General features: G+C 37.2%; 1 protein-coding gene and 1 long non-coding RNA gene across 4 annotated transcripts in view; both read right to left on the reverse strand.

Annotated features, from left to right (window-relative positions):
* LOC129628039 (uncharacterized) overlaps window positions 1-6,459 on the reverse strand; it is a 91,996-nt gene extending 85,537 nt beyond the window's left edge. The window contains exon 1 of the long non-coding RNA XR_008702700.1: window positions 6,365-6,459. This is a non-coding gene — a long non-coding RNA (uncharacterized LOC129628039). The remainder of the gene's footprint in view (window positions 1-6,364) is intronic.
* The window catches only part of GRIA4 (glutamate ionotropic receptor AMPA type subunit 4), a 678,251-nt gene that overhangs the window by 321,818 nt on the left and 341,147 nt on the right, over window positions 1-15,286 (reverse strand). The window lies entirely within an intron of this gene.

The raw sequence follows: 15,286 nt of genomic DNA on the forward strand, positions 1-15,286 counted from the left end.
AATGCATTCTATAACAAAGTTTCTAAAGATAACAAATAAACATGTTTTACAATTTTCTATGTTCAAATACCTCATTCTTCTTATCTCAAATTTACCTTTGGCTTTTTCAAATCTAGGAAATAAGAAACACACAAGAGAGACCTCTTCTTAATTGCAAATTTCAAGTTATCAGTATCTTGATATTTAATTTTTTTGTTATAGCACCAATTAGCATCACTTATCTATTCAATTTACCAACTACATTATAAACATACTTTGAGACTGGCACCACATCTATAATTTTGAAGCCTAAAACAAAGTTCATTAAGAGCTCATAAAGTGTTCTTTAACTTAAAGATTTACAATGTATATTGCTTAACTAATTAAAATCATGAGAAAAAATAGCAGTTCAATTTATTTAGCTATAAATGAATATTTTAAAAATATTTTTCAGAAAAGTCTATGGGTTTAATTACCTCAATTATGCCTTAAAACAGTTAAAACAAATAATTAACTTGTCAGTGTAAATTAGCTTTCACATTAACATGAATAAATAACTTTTGTTATACTTTATGAAACATAATATCATACATAAAGCTGTCATACTATAATCTGAATTCATGTATACATCTATTTATGTATACAAAGATGTGTTTATTTTTTTTTACACATTGACCTAAATGTATTATTAGCTAGAAAAAAATCTAGACTTCAAAGTGTCAATAACTTCAAATATTAAACCCTCAGTCTTCTTTATATTATGGAACTAATGTTAAACCAAATTCATTCATTAAAAGGATCATAAAACCATGATCAAGTGGGAATCGTCCCATGGATGCAAGGATAATTCAGTCTGTGAACGTATCAGTGTGATATGCTACAGAAACAATGAAAAATAAAAATCATATCATCAGGTCAATAGATATAGAAAACTCTTTTGAGGAAATTTAACTTTCATTTATGATAAAAATTCTCAATGAAGTAGGTAAAAAGGGAACATACCTCAACATATTAATGGCCAAAAAAAAAAAAAAAAAAAAAAAGAAAGAAAGAAACATTAACAGAGTATTGGAAGTCCTGGTCACAACAATCAGATAATAAAAAGAAACAAAAAGGAGGATGGGATGGGGAGGGAGGTGGGGGGGGGGGGTTCAGGATGGAAACACATGTACACCCATGGCGGGTTCATGTCAATGTATGGCAAAACCACTACAATATTGTAATTAGCTTCCAATTAAAATAAATAAATTTATAAAAAAAAGAATATAAATTGGAAAGGAAGAAGTAAAACTGTCACTCCTTGAAGGTGATACGCTATTACATATAGAAAATCCTAAAGATGCCACCAAAAAAATGATTACAAGCAATATATGAAGTACTTTTATTCAATTCATAGATTCAATATATAAAGTTGAAAGACAAAAATTAGCATGCAGAAATCTGTTGCATTTCTATACACTAACAACAAGCTATCAGAAATAAAAATTAAAAATAATCTCATCTAAAAGTGTAACATACTTAGGAAAAAATCTAACCAAGGAGGGGAAAGATTTGTACTCCTTTAACTATATTAATGAAAGAAATTGAAGATAACAAAGCAAATGAGAGTATATACTATGCTCATTGATTGGAAAAATTGTAATTGTTAAAATGACCATACTTCCAAAGCAAATCTACAGATTTAATGCAATCCCCATCCAAATACCAATGACATTTTTCACAGAACTAAAACAAATAATGTAATACTTGAAATCTTAAAATTCCTAGGAGAAAATATACTAAGTACACTCTTTGACATCAATCTTAACAATATTCTTTTGGATATGTCTCCTCAGACAAGAGAAACAAAAGCAAAAATAAACAAATGAGATTACATCAAATGAAAGTTTTAACCGTGAGGGAAGCTATCAACAAAACATAAAAGCTGCCTACTGAAGGGAGAAGGTGTTTACAAATGATAAAAGCTATAAGGGGTTAACATCCAAAACATATGAAGAACTCATAGGATTCAACATCAAAAATAAATAAATACACATCCTGATGATAATATGGGCAGCAAATCTAAATAGACATTTTCCCTAATGAAGACCTATGGATGATCAATAGGCAAATGGAAAGATGCTCAACATTGCTAGTCATCAGGGAAATGTAAATTAAAACAACAATGAAATATCATTTCACACCTGTCAGAATAGCTATTTTCAAAGACAACACATAATAACGCTGGTAAGGATCTGGAGAAAAGGGAGCCATTGTGCACTGTTTATGGGAATGGGAAATAATATAGACATCCTAAAAATATTAAAAATAGAGCTACCATACAATCCAGTAAATTTATCTCTGGGTATTTACCTGAAGAAACAAAAATACTAATTTTAAAAAATACATGCACTCCAATGTGTGTTGCGGCATTTATTCACAATAGCTAAGATATAAAAGCATCCCAATGAATGAGTTGATCAATCAATGGACATCCATCAATGGAAAAATGAATATAGAAGTTATGATACACACACATGAAAACACAAACTGGAATATTTTTTCAGACATAAAAAAGAATGAATCTTGCCATTTGTGACAACATGGATGGATTTAGAAGGTTTTATGCTAAGTGAGATGTCACAGAGAACATATGGTATGATCTTTCTCAAATATGGAATCTAAAAACAAACAAACAAACAAGTTTATTTATACAGAGAACAGATTGGTGGTTTTTGCTGGAAGGATGGGTGGGAGAAATGGATGGAGGGGATCAAATGGTAGAAAGAATAGCAATAACTAGAACTAGAGGAGGACAGTTCATTTGAACATGTTTGCATATACTTAGATAAGAAACAGAACAATTCAGAAAAAAATAAAAAAGCTTCTAGACCAGAAAGTGATATATATTCAAATCTTGAGCCCTCAAGAAGGATTTCCAGAGGGGCGAAAATGCCTAAAATTTATTGACACATGTTTGGTACATGATGCATTAACTACCAAACCTGACAACAACCCGATGAAAAAGGAGTGATTAATCTATTCAATAGATAAACAAACTGAGTTTTACTGAAGGTAAGAAAGTTTTCAAAAGTTGTACAGCTGATAAATAGTGCTAGAATCAATTTCTATTTTTCTATCTGAGATGCAAAGCCCAGCTCTTTTGTTATGCTTTCTCAAAAAAATTAAATTATCACTATATAGTGAATACTATTATTATGAGGTTCTAGTATGTGTGCTTGTGCATCTGTTTGTATATGTATATGCAGTGTGTCTATGCAGGTATATAATGCCTATAATATTTCTATTCTTAATATGTCAACCTAATATAAATTAATAGAATATAGCTATAAATAATCTTTGAAAGAAGTACAAATAAATGTTGACATTTCAAGGACATATACTTTGAAATTAACTTATGTGATGAATTTTAGTAAGAAAAATTATATTCAATATGCTTGTAAATAAAAACAATTCTTGGTAAACATTAAAAAAATTATCAGTATTCATTCATAAGAATCGGAGAAGGCAATGGCACCCCACTCTAGAACTCTTGCCTGGAAAATCCCATGGACGGAGGAGCCTGGTAGGTTGCAGTCCATGAGGTAGCTAAGAGTCGTACACGACAGAGCGACTTCACTTTCAGCTTTCACTTTCATGCATTAGAAGGAAATGGCAACCCACTCCAGTGTTCTTGCCTGGAGAATCCCAGGGACGGGGGAGCCTGGTGGGCTGCCGTCTATTGGGTCGCACAGAGTCCGATACGACTGAAGCGACTTAGCAGCAGCAGCATTCATAAGAATTTTGGATTGATTTAAATAAGCAATATCTAGAAAACCTTATAAAGCTTTACTGATTGTTGAGAAGAAAGAATATCTCACCTATTATAACAGGCTCAGAAATATTAATAATTACCTTTATTGATAGGCTTGTTTGTATATCAAACCATTTTCCTCATTTTGTGCCTACAGTTCAATTAGCTAACACTTCCTACATTTTGACAGCCTGAGTCACTGATGAAGTTAACTAAATCTTTGGATTTTATTTGCTCTTAATGTATGTCTACTCATCTTCATACTGCAAGTATCTATTTATCTCAGATTGTTCTAAATCTAAAAGTGATTGACTCAGCCCTTAAATATGAATGCATAGAAGCTATATTTCAACATCTTGTCTAGCACTGCCATTCTGGCTTTACTTTTGTTGTTCCACTAGCAGGATTTTTGCTCTTGAACTTCAGCTTCCATTTTGCTTTTCTGTTCTTATGCTCTATTTTCCCACTGCCAGTCCATGGAACTCAGCTGTTCTGGGTCTGTAAGCTTGTTTCGGGTCATTGATCAAACTGATGAATCTCCTTGAAGTGGAAGCATCTGTCTATCTGGACCTAAGCAGGTTGTCTTTGTTAAGTTATTCTTTTTCTTCAATTTCCACTAATTTTGCTGCCTCATTCTGCTAGAATTGGCATACCAGATGCCAGTTATCTTTAATGTTGTCTATAATACTGACCTGCTTCATATCTTTTCTTTGTGACTCATACCTAGGTATCACACCATTAGCATTATAGACTACTAGATATAAAATATTTTCTTACACATCTCTGTGATCAGAAGGAACTCAATTCCATTTTAATTATACTCTTTGTTGGAAAGTTCTTTCTTATTTTGAGTCAAATTCAATCTCTCTGTAGTTTTATCCATTGTTGGTCTTAAAAAGGGCATTGAGCTTGTGCACTGAAGACAATAAATATAGTGTTTATTATTATTTATAGCTCAAAGTTTTCAATTAAAATATTTTTCTCCCCATGGAGAATAAGAGTGGAAGCAAAAATCCACAGTTCAGAAATTGTTAAGTAACTTCCCAAAAGTTATAGTTAGTAGATTGTGGTCCTAGGCTTTTTTGTTTTGTTTTGTTTTTTCAATTTTGTTGTTTCTTATTTTCAAGCTATCTTAATTTCACCCAACACACTGTAGCCACTCATATCCATAGGTACAGCTGTGACATTGTCAAAAACTGCAATCCCTATATAATCAGTTACCCTCTAAACTACATTTCCTGTTCCTCCAACTAATTCCACCGAGACCCGTATTCCAACAATTCTTTGACCCCATTAGAATCCTTTGTCAATTGGTCCTACTGTTTTTGCTCTAGCCCTCATTGTCTTTGTGTGTTTTCTTGTCTCTTAAACTAGCCTAAAATTCATGGATTTTACACTTGCAGACCCTCTCAATTCCTTTAACTCTATTCAGTTTATTGTATTTATTAAAAAATCTAACCCAGATTAAATTCAGTTCTTCATCATGTAGAGCCTACATGCATGTACTTGAATGTGCTTGGATAAAAACTCAGTCATACAAATTAGTGTCCCTTTAATTGTTCCTGGAAACCATACACTATTTCCCTAATTTATTCTCTTTCCTACTATCTCAGGTGATTTTAAAATATTTTCTTTTCTCAAATTTTTTCACATGCTCAGTTTAAGCAGATGACCTTAACCCCTATTTTATTTAAAAACTTGAACGTGAAAGTCACTCAGTCATATCCGACTCTTTGCGACCCCATGGACTATACAGTCCATGAAATTCTCTAGGCCAGAATACTGGAGTGGGTAGCCTTTCCCTTCCCCAGGGGATCTTCCCAACCCAGGGATGGAACCCAGGTCTCCTACATTGCAGATGGATTCTTTATCAGCTAAGCCACAAGGGAAGCCCAAGAATACTGGAGTGGGTAGCCTACCCTTTCTCCAGGGAAATTTCCCAACCCAGGAATTGAACAGGAGTCTCCTGCATTGCAGATGGATTCTTAACCAACCGAGCTATCAGGGAAGCCCACTATTTATAACCCTAGGTTTTCAAAAAAGAGCTTTCACAAGCTACTGTCACTGTATCTACAAATGCAGCTGACTCTGTGTGCAAGTATTTGACTTTTTCTCCTGTTACTGTGAGTTCATTACCTGTGTTCCTAGCTAAGACAAAGTCCTCTATGTGTGCCTTTTAGATTAAATCTTCCTTTACCTATTCAAGGACATCTTTCTCTCCAGAATCACCACTTTTTCCACTCTGGATGGAGTGGATCAGCTTTATAGGCATGCTGTTATTTCTTCTATATCTTGATCTTATTTTCCCCTCAGCTACTGCCTCATTTTTGTCCTTTTCTTTACAGCAAAACTCCTTGAAAGTATTATTTATTCTTGTTGTCTTCAATTTATCACCTTCTATTCTTTCTTGAACACAAATTAAGTTTTCACCTCCTTTGGTGAGACTTTTCTTGTGAGGAGAAGTTGTTAAATCCAATGGGAATTTTTCAGACCTAATCATACTCAATTTATATTAATAAAAAGCATTTTACTCAGATGACCACTCTTCCTTGAAACCAGTTGATACTTGGCATCTAGAACTACCAAACTTACCTCATATTCCTTCTTTTTGGGATTTTTCCAGGCAAGAATACTGAAGTGGGTTCCAATTCCTTCTCCAGAGGATCCTCCTGATCCAGGGTTTAAACCTAGGTTTCCTGCATTTCAGGCAGACTTTTCACTATCTGAGCCACCGGGGAAGGCCCTTCCTTCTGGTCATTCATTACTCAGTCTCTGTTGATTCATTTTTATCTCATCTACCTCAACAAATCACAGTACACCCAGGGCATAGTTCACTACTTGGATTTCTTTTATTTTTTTATCCTCACTGTCCAGGTGTTACCATTCTCTAGTGATGGTGATGACTTTCAATATCATCTTAATACTGATAACTCCAAAATCTATATCTTAATTTTGATCCTCTCTTAATTCTAGACCAACATATCTACTTAAAACTTCCACTTGGAGATTTAACAATAAACACCTCATAATTAACATATTAAAAACTGAATTCTCCTTCACTCCCCACCAATGTTTTCCTGCCTGTCCTCATCTCAGTAATAATCCCATTTTCTGGCTGCTAGAGACTGAAAGCTTGATGTCATTGCTGTTCCTTCCATTTTCCTCATACTCCATCATAGCACAAGTCCTATTGACTCTACCTTCAAAACATATCCTGTATTTAACCATTTGTGACCATACCCTGGTGCCAATCCATGCATTTCTTGGATTATTGTGAAAAGTGAAGTTGCTCAGTCGTTCCCGACTCTTTGCGACCCCATGGACAGTAGCCTGCACCAAGCTCCTCCGTCCATGGGAATTTCAAGGCAAGAGTACTGGATTGGGTTGTCATTTCCTTCTCCATGGAATCTTCCCAACCCAGGGATAGAACCCAGGTATCTTGCATTGTAGACAGACGGTTTACCTGCCGAGCCACCAGGGAAGTCCTAAATGGTCCCATGTTTCTGCCCATTGCAATTGTCAATCAGTAAACAGAGATCTTGCTAAAATGTAAGTCATATTATGCCATTTCTCTTTTCATTCAAAACTAGATCCTGCAGGGTCCCATGTATGATAACATCCATCACCTCTCTAAGCCAACTTTCCCTTATTCTCCTCCTCATCCTATCTTTCCAGCCTCTTCACTTCATCACTATTCCTCAAGCACTATAAGGAAGTTGCTTTCTTGCTCAGGTTTTTGCAACTGTTTATTCTGCCTGAAAACTCTCCCACTGATATTCTCAAGGCTAAACCCTCACTTCCTTCAGATCTTACTCAAAGTTACCTGACTGGTGAATCCAACCTCCTACTAACACCTCATATTCCTCTTCCTAGCTCTATTTTTGTTGTTGTTAACTTGTTATCTAACATCTTTTTATTGTCTGCCTCTTCTATTTGAGCATAAGCTCCATGGCTATAGGCTGTATTGTTGTGTGTGTGTGGTTTTGTGTATATGTGTATTCTGATTTCATTTGTCTTGCTTATATTGCTAAATCTAGGATATTTCCTGGCACACAGTGGTTTCTATAAATATTTGCTAAATAAATGAATACATAGAGGAAGAAGAATTCAAACTAGGTTTATATTATTCTAAAAATTAATAGAGGAACTTTCAATATGGTGTAGGAGTAAGATGGAAAGATCACCTTCTCCCCACAAATACATCAAAAGTACATCTATATGTGGAACAACTCCTACAGAACACATTCTGAATGCTGGCAGAAGACCTCAGACTGCCAAAACAGCAAGCTAATCTCCACTGAATGAGGTAGGGCAAAATATATGGGAAAATAAAGAGACAAAGGACTTGGGATGGAGACTGATGCCTCAGGAAGAGATTCGTGAAGGTGGAAAAGTTTCCATAGACTCGGAAAACCCCTCACGAGCGAGGACAGGAGAGAGCTTCAGAACCTCAGAGAGGAATGGAGAAACAAGTGCTTGCAAGGCAAAACTGGAGAGAATTCACTACAGAGATCATTGCTGACAAACACTTCCCAGCCAAGAAACTGTTTGCATTGCCTCTGTGGTGAGTGGGGGCTGGGAGCTGAGGCTCAGGCTTAAGGCTCAGACCACAGGGAGAGGACTGGGGTTGACTGCCATGAAGATACTCTGAGGAAGCTAGTATGCACATAGCTGAGGGAGTCCAAGGAAAAGCCTGGGCCTGCAAAAGAGTTAAGAGATCATTGCTGCTGGGAACTAACACTGTGTGCTTGAAGACCCGGTCTTCATTAGTGTCATAGGTGCGATGAGCCACTGCTATGGACTGTGACCCCAGAGGTAGATACACCAAAGCCAGTGACAATGCCAGAGGCAGGGCTACCTGCAACTGAAGTTTGCAATCTCAGAGAGGGAAATGATAGCTACTTGGTCACTGCCAAGGCAGTGTGGGTGCCAGAGGTAGAGAACAGGAGGCTGCCATGGTCCTGACTCCGGGGGCTGAAGCTACCACCAAGCTGTGAGCAGGTGCTGGTCTCTTCCCACAATCTCCTGAAAGCCTGTGCAGGTTGGCTCTGCTGAGGGATCCACAACCCTAGTCTGACTACCTTGGGGGAGTGCCTGAACCGCCTCAGACTGTAGCAACTTCCAAAAGGCCTTGGCCACAGCAGGCACTCCACACACACTCTGACTGTGGCTGCCCTACCCCTTCCTCTCCTCAGCCTGACTGAGCTGCTGCTGCTGCTGCTAAGTCACTTCAGTCGTGTCTGACTCTGTGCGACCCCATAGACGGCAGCCCATCAGGCTCCCCCGTCCTTGGGATTCTCCAGGCAAGACACTGGAGTGGGTTGCCATTTCCTTCTCCAAGCCTGACTGAGCAAGTGAGCCCTAATAAGCTTCTACTTTTATCCCTTCTTGTCTGAATGGGTAATAGACACCAGAGGGCAGCCTACAGACAGAAGTAGTGCCAAAACCAAAGCTGAGCTCCAGGGGCTGTGTGCCCAAGGAAGAAGAAGGGAATTTGCTCCTGAAATGGCAGGTTCAGTGGATTAAATCCCTGCAATTATCCTGACATTGTGGACTTTGGGGGAAATTATGGACTTTGAAAGAAAGTACAAGCTAGAGTAAGGCCAGATCTGAGTCTGAACTGACCCCACAGTGCCCACAGCAGGTCCAGAGACCTCCTAAAGATATTGGATGACCTCATGAGTAGGAAGATTAGCTCACTGTGTGGTGAGGATTATGGAGGACTATGGAGGACATTCTTCTTACTGACATTCTCTCTCTGTCTCTCTCAATATATAAGTGTATACATATATATGTATATAGTTGTCATTCAGTTGCTCATTAGCCTTCTTTATGATCCAACCCTCACATCCATGCATGACTACTGAAAAAACCATAGCTTTGACTATACGGACTTTGTTGGCAAGGTAATGTCTCTGCTTTTTAATATGCTGTCTAGGTTTGTCATAGCTTTTCTTCCAAGGAGCAAGCATCTTTTAATTTCATGGCTGCAGTCACTATATATATATATATTTTTTTTCTTTATTGTATTTTTCTTTTGTTGTCCTTCTTTATTATTTCTTTAATTTTTATTTTTAACTTACTTTTTCCTTTTTAAAACACTTTTTATTTTAAATAAATTCATTTTATTAAATTTTTCCTATTTTTACATTTCTCTTTAGTTATATTGAATTTCCCCCATGTTTTCTATTTTGTATTTTTCTAGTCTAATTTTTATATATAGGTTTGTTTATTGGCTAGATTAATCTCTTCTTTCCTGATCTCTGGTTTTATTCCTCTTTTTCTCTCTTCTTTCTGTTTGGGAGTGTGAGTCTCTTTGGGTGTTCTTGTCTATTAAGTGTTGCTTTAACCACTTGTCTTGGGGTCTTGTCTGTCCATTCTTTTCTTATTTGTATGCTTCTTTGACTTTCTCCCCCCAGCCCCCACCACCTTATCTCTTTCTCTTTCTGTTCTGTGCTATATAGCTTGTGGAGTCCTGGTAAAATTCTGAGGTGGGGGGGGGGTCCCAAGTTTAAAATGTTAGACTGCCAGAGAACTCTGGACCCCATGGAACATTAACTGGAGAGAGCTCTCCCCAAAGCCTCCATCTCAACACTAAGACCAGAACCCACCCAAAGGCCAGCAAGCTCCAGTGCCAGGAACCTCATGCCAAACCATCACTGAAATAGGAACACAACCATAGCTATTAGCAGATAGGCTGCCCAAGCCATTCCCAGCTCCAAAACAACCCCAACACATCACTGAACATGTCACTGTCCTTCAGAGAGACATGGTCCAGTTCCACCCATCAGAACACAGGCACCAGTCTCCCCAACCAGGAAACCCTCAAAAGGCACTAGTCCATTCTGACCTATTGAGGGCAGGCTCCACAAACAGGAGGGACTACAACCTTGCAACCTGCAGAAAGGAGACCACAAACACAGTAAATCAAACGAAATGAAAAGACAGAGAAACATGCAGTAGATGAAGGAACACGGTAGAAACCCAAAAACTCATAAAAATGAAGAGGAAATAGGCAATCTAAATCTACCTAAGAATAATTCAGAGAAATGATAGTAAACGTGACGCAAAATCATGGAAATAAAACGAAGGTACCAATAAATGGAATGAAGGAACAGATTGAGAAGATACAAAAAATGTTTAACAAGGATCTAGAAGAAATAAAGAATAGACAATCAGCAGTGAGAAAAACAATAACTAAGAAAAAAACACATTAGAGAGAACCAATAGCAGAATAACTGAGGTAGAGGAATGGATAAGTGAGCTGGAAGATAGAATAGTGGAAATAACTAAAGCAGAGCCAAATAGAGAAAAATGGAATGAAAAGAATGAGGACAGCCTTAGAGACCTCTGGGTCTTTAAGCACACCAATATTTGAATTACAGGGATCCCAGAAGAAGAAGAGAAAAGACAGGATAAAATAAAAATTTTGAGGAGACTATGGCTGAAAACTTTCCTATTATGGGAAAGGAAATAGCCACCCAATTACAGGAAGCCCAGAGAGTCCCATACAGGATAAACCCAAAGAAAAACACACCAAGACACATATTAATCAAAGTAATAAGATTAAACACAAAGAAAAAATATTAAAAGCAACAAGAGAAAAGCAACATATAATATATAAGGGGATCCCCATAAGGCAAATGGCTGATTTTTCAAAAGAAACTCTTCAGGCCAGAAAGGAGTGGCAGGATATACATAAAGTGATGAAATGAAAAAACCTACAACCAAGATTACCCAGCAAGGATATCATTCAGATTCGACAGAGAAATGAAAATCTTTACAGATAGGCAGAAGTTAAGAGAACTCAGCACTACAAAACCAACTTTACACAAATGTAAAGGAACTTCTCTAGACAGAAAACACAAGAGACAGAAAAGACCTACAATAATAAAGCCAAATAATAAAGCAAATGGTAAAGGGATCATATAAATCAATAATTACCTTACATGTAAATGGACTAAATGTTCCAACTAAAAGACACAGACTGGCTGAATGGATACAAAAACAAGATCCCTATATATTCTGTCTACAGAATAGACAGAAAGTGAGGGGATGGAAAAAGTTATTCCATGCAAATGTAAATCAAAAGAAAGCATAAGTAGCCATACTCATATCAGATAAAATATATTTTAAAATAAAGACCATTACAAGAGAAAAAGGACATCATATAATGATCAAATGATCAATCTAAGAAGATATATATATATATATATATATATATATATATACACCCAACATAGAAGGACCTCAATACATAGTGTTAGTCACTCAGTCATATCTGACTCTTTGTGGCCCCATGGACTGTAGCCTGCCAAGCTCCTCTGTCCATGGAATTTTCCAGACAAGTATACTGGAATGCATTGCCATTCTCTTCTCCAGGGGATCTTGCTGACCCAGGGATCGAACTTGGGTTTCTTACATTGCAGGCAGATTCTTTACCATCTGAGCCATCATGGAAGCCTCAATACATAAGGCAAATGTTAACAACTATAAAGGCAATGGCACCCCACTCCAGTACTCTTGCCTGGAAAATCCCATGGACGGAGGAGCCTGGTAGGCTGCAGTCCATGGGGTCGCTAAGAGTCGGACACAACTGAGCGACTTCACTTTCACTTTTCACTTTAATGCATTGGAGGAGGAAATGGCAACCCACTCCAGTGTTCTTGCCTGGAGAATCCCAGGGACGGCGGGGCCTGGTGGGCTGCCGTCTATGAGGTTGCACAGAGTCGAACACAACTGAAGCGACTTAGCAGCAGCAGCAACAACAACTATAAAAGGGGAAATTGACAATAACACAAGGGGAGATTTTAACACCGGATTCACACCAATGGACACATCATCCAGACAGAAAATTAGTAAGGAAATACAAGCTTTGAATGATACATTGGACTGCTGCTGCTGCTAAGTCACTTCAGTCGTGTCCGACTCTGTGCGACCCCATAGACGGCAGCCCACCAGGCTCCCCCGTCTCTGGGATTCTCCAGGCAAGAATACTGGAGTGGGTTGCCATTTCCTTCTCCAATGCATTAAAGTGAAAAGTGAAAGTGAAGTCGCTCAGTCGTGCTCCACTCTTAGCGACCCCATGGACTGCAGCCTACCAGGCTCCTCCAACCATGGGATTTTCCAGGCAAGAGTACTGGAGTGGGGTGCCATTGCCTTCTCCGTACATTGGACTGCATGGATCTAATTGATATTTATAGGACGTTTCATCTAAAAATTCATGTAATTTCTATTATTTAAATTGTGAAAGTGAAAGTGTTAGTCGTTCACTTGTGTCCGACTCTTTGCAACTTCATGGATTGTAACCCAGCAGACTCCTAAGTCCATGGAGTTCTCCAGGCAAGAATACTGGAATAAGTTTTCATTTCCTTCTCCAGGGGAACTTTCTGACCCAAGGATCGAACCTGGGTCTCCTGCATTATACACAGATTTTTGCCATCTGAGCCACCAGGGAAGCCCATTTAAATTGTAGTCAGCTCAACAAATACATTGAGCTCTATGCTGTGTACTAGAAGACGTGCTGATAGAGAGTTTACATTCTTGTTGGAAAGCAGTGAAGTAAACAATAAGTAGCAGAAATTGGCCTATAATTATTTGCAAGTGGTGTGGTACTGATTACAAATCCCAAGAAGGGGAGATGAATACAATATACAGGAATCCACTATGGTTTCCAAAAGTATAATTAAGCTGATTTAAGCAGTGGGTAATATTTACCTAGAAAACAAGGATAAACCATGAGTTAGATTGGAAGGATGTTGGAGAACTGACTAATTAGGATGATTTAAGGGTATGAATTTTAATTTGGTGATGGTATTCCAAGCAAAATACATAAGCAGGCAGTGTTAAATTGAGAGTTAGAGTGCAATCATAGACCCCCAAGCTCACTATATAATCAAGCTTACTAATTATTCATATTTCTAGAACCAAAACAGTTTAAATTTTCCTTGTTATGTATATACCATGATTGGCTTTACAGATGGTGCTGATGGGAAAGAACCCACCTGCCAATGCAGGAGACATGACACATGGCTATGATCCTTGGGTTGGGAAGATCCCCTGGAGGAGGGCATGGCAACCCACTCCAGTATTCTTGCCTGGAGAATCCTATGGACAGAGGAGCCTGGAGGGCTACAGTCCATAGGGTTGCAAAGAATTGGACCGAAGCAACTTTGTGCACATGTATACCATAATTATCTTCTAAAAGGTGCATACAACCCATTAAGCCTTCATTCTATAACTGCGTTTGACAATGAGTTTTATATATGTCTCTTTTGTCATCTAAACACAAAATCTTTAGTATTTGTAATATGTCATTGCTTCTAATGTAGTGTCTTATGGATAGTCTGATTTATTTGGGCTTCTTTCTTCTCATTAACAAAATAAGATATTACAGTTTACATTGTATGGAAAAGAAAGACAAATGAGAAAATCTTCTATGAGCTCTTTATAAGAAAAATCATTAGTATTTATCAATGTATTAATATATTGCTTAGTGGTAAGTTTGGTACAACTATCTAAAAAATGTTTATAGGAAAATAAATTATATTTTATTTATTTAGAGTCTCTTAATTTTATAAAGAAGATACATTTTCTTTCTTATTTTCCCATGTGTTTACATTCTAAACAACTACCTATTTGCCTTCTCTTGTACCTCACAGGATGATGGAAGAACAAGAACATTGATGGAAATCAGCTTGTACAGGAGGTTGGTTGAAAGTAAATACAGTAATGACACAATATTTATCAAATATTTGAAATTTTTGGCTACAATGAACACATATTCATGAGACTAATTAGAGTAGAAACTAAAGGCTTTAATAGCCAAGTTCATTGTTTCGAGAGTTCACTAATTGTTTCCAACATATGCAACTTAAAAAATCATATATACATTTTATATAAAATCATATGTAAACTGATTGTATATAAACAAAATAAAAGTTGTATCATGCTTCAATGGATTTAGAAAGAAAACAACAGGTTTAGCATTTAATCAGCAGAAAACATCCAAATATGTGAATGCATGCTAAAAAGAGCAAAATTTTGAATAATCTTGCTGAACAACATAGGGCATTTGACTTTAGATTAATAAATTAGTTGGATGGAATCAGTGAAAATATTGAATTTTATCCTGGGGAACAAGCAGCACAGGAAAGAGAGAATTTGGCTAAAGATAAAATTAAAATTGAAGCAACTGATATGTGTCTTTTAAAATGATAGAGCTCATCAAGAAATCACTATATCCAAATGAAGGCTTAGGATGATGATTAAAATAGGCTTTACTAAAGGCAGTTAGCTGGTAGTCTTTCTTGCATGGACTTACCGCTGGATTGGCATTTGTCATTTGCTGAACATTACTTCCTTTAACCACCAAATGAAATGGAAATAGTTGTATTAGGCAAAAGCAATAAAGTTTATGCTCAGTTTAGATCAGTTCAGTCTCTCAGTCCTGTCTGACTCTGCAACCTCATGGACTGCAGCACACAAGGCTTACCTGTCCATCACCAACTCCCA

This window comes from Bubalus kerabau, chromosome 15 (assembly GCF_029407905.1).
Source record: "Bubalus kerabau isolate K-KA32 ecotype Philippines breed swamp buffalo chromosome 15, PCC_UOA_SB_1v2, whole genome shotgun sequence".
Taxonomy (NCBI): domain Eukaryota; kingdom Metazoa; phylum Chordata; class Mammalia; order Artiodactyla; family Bovidae; genus Bubalus; species Bubalus kerabau.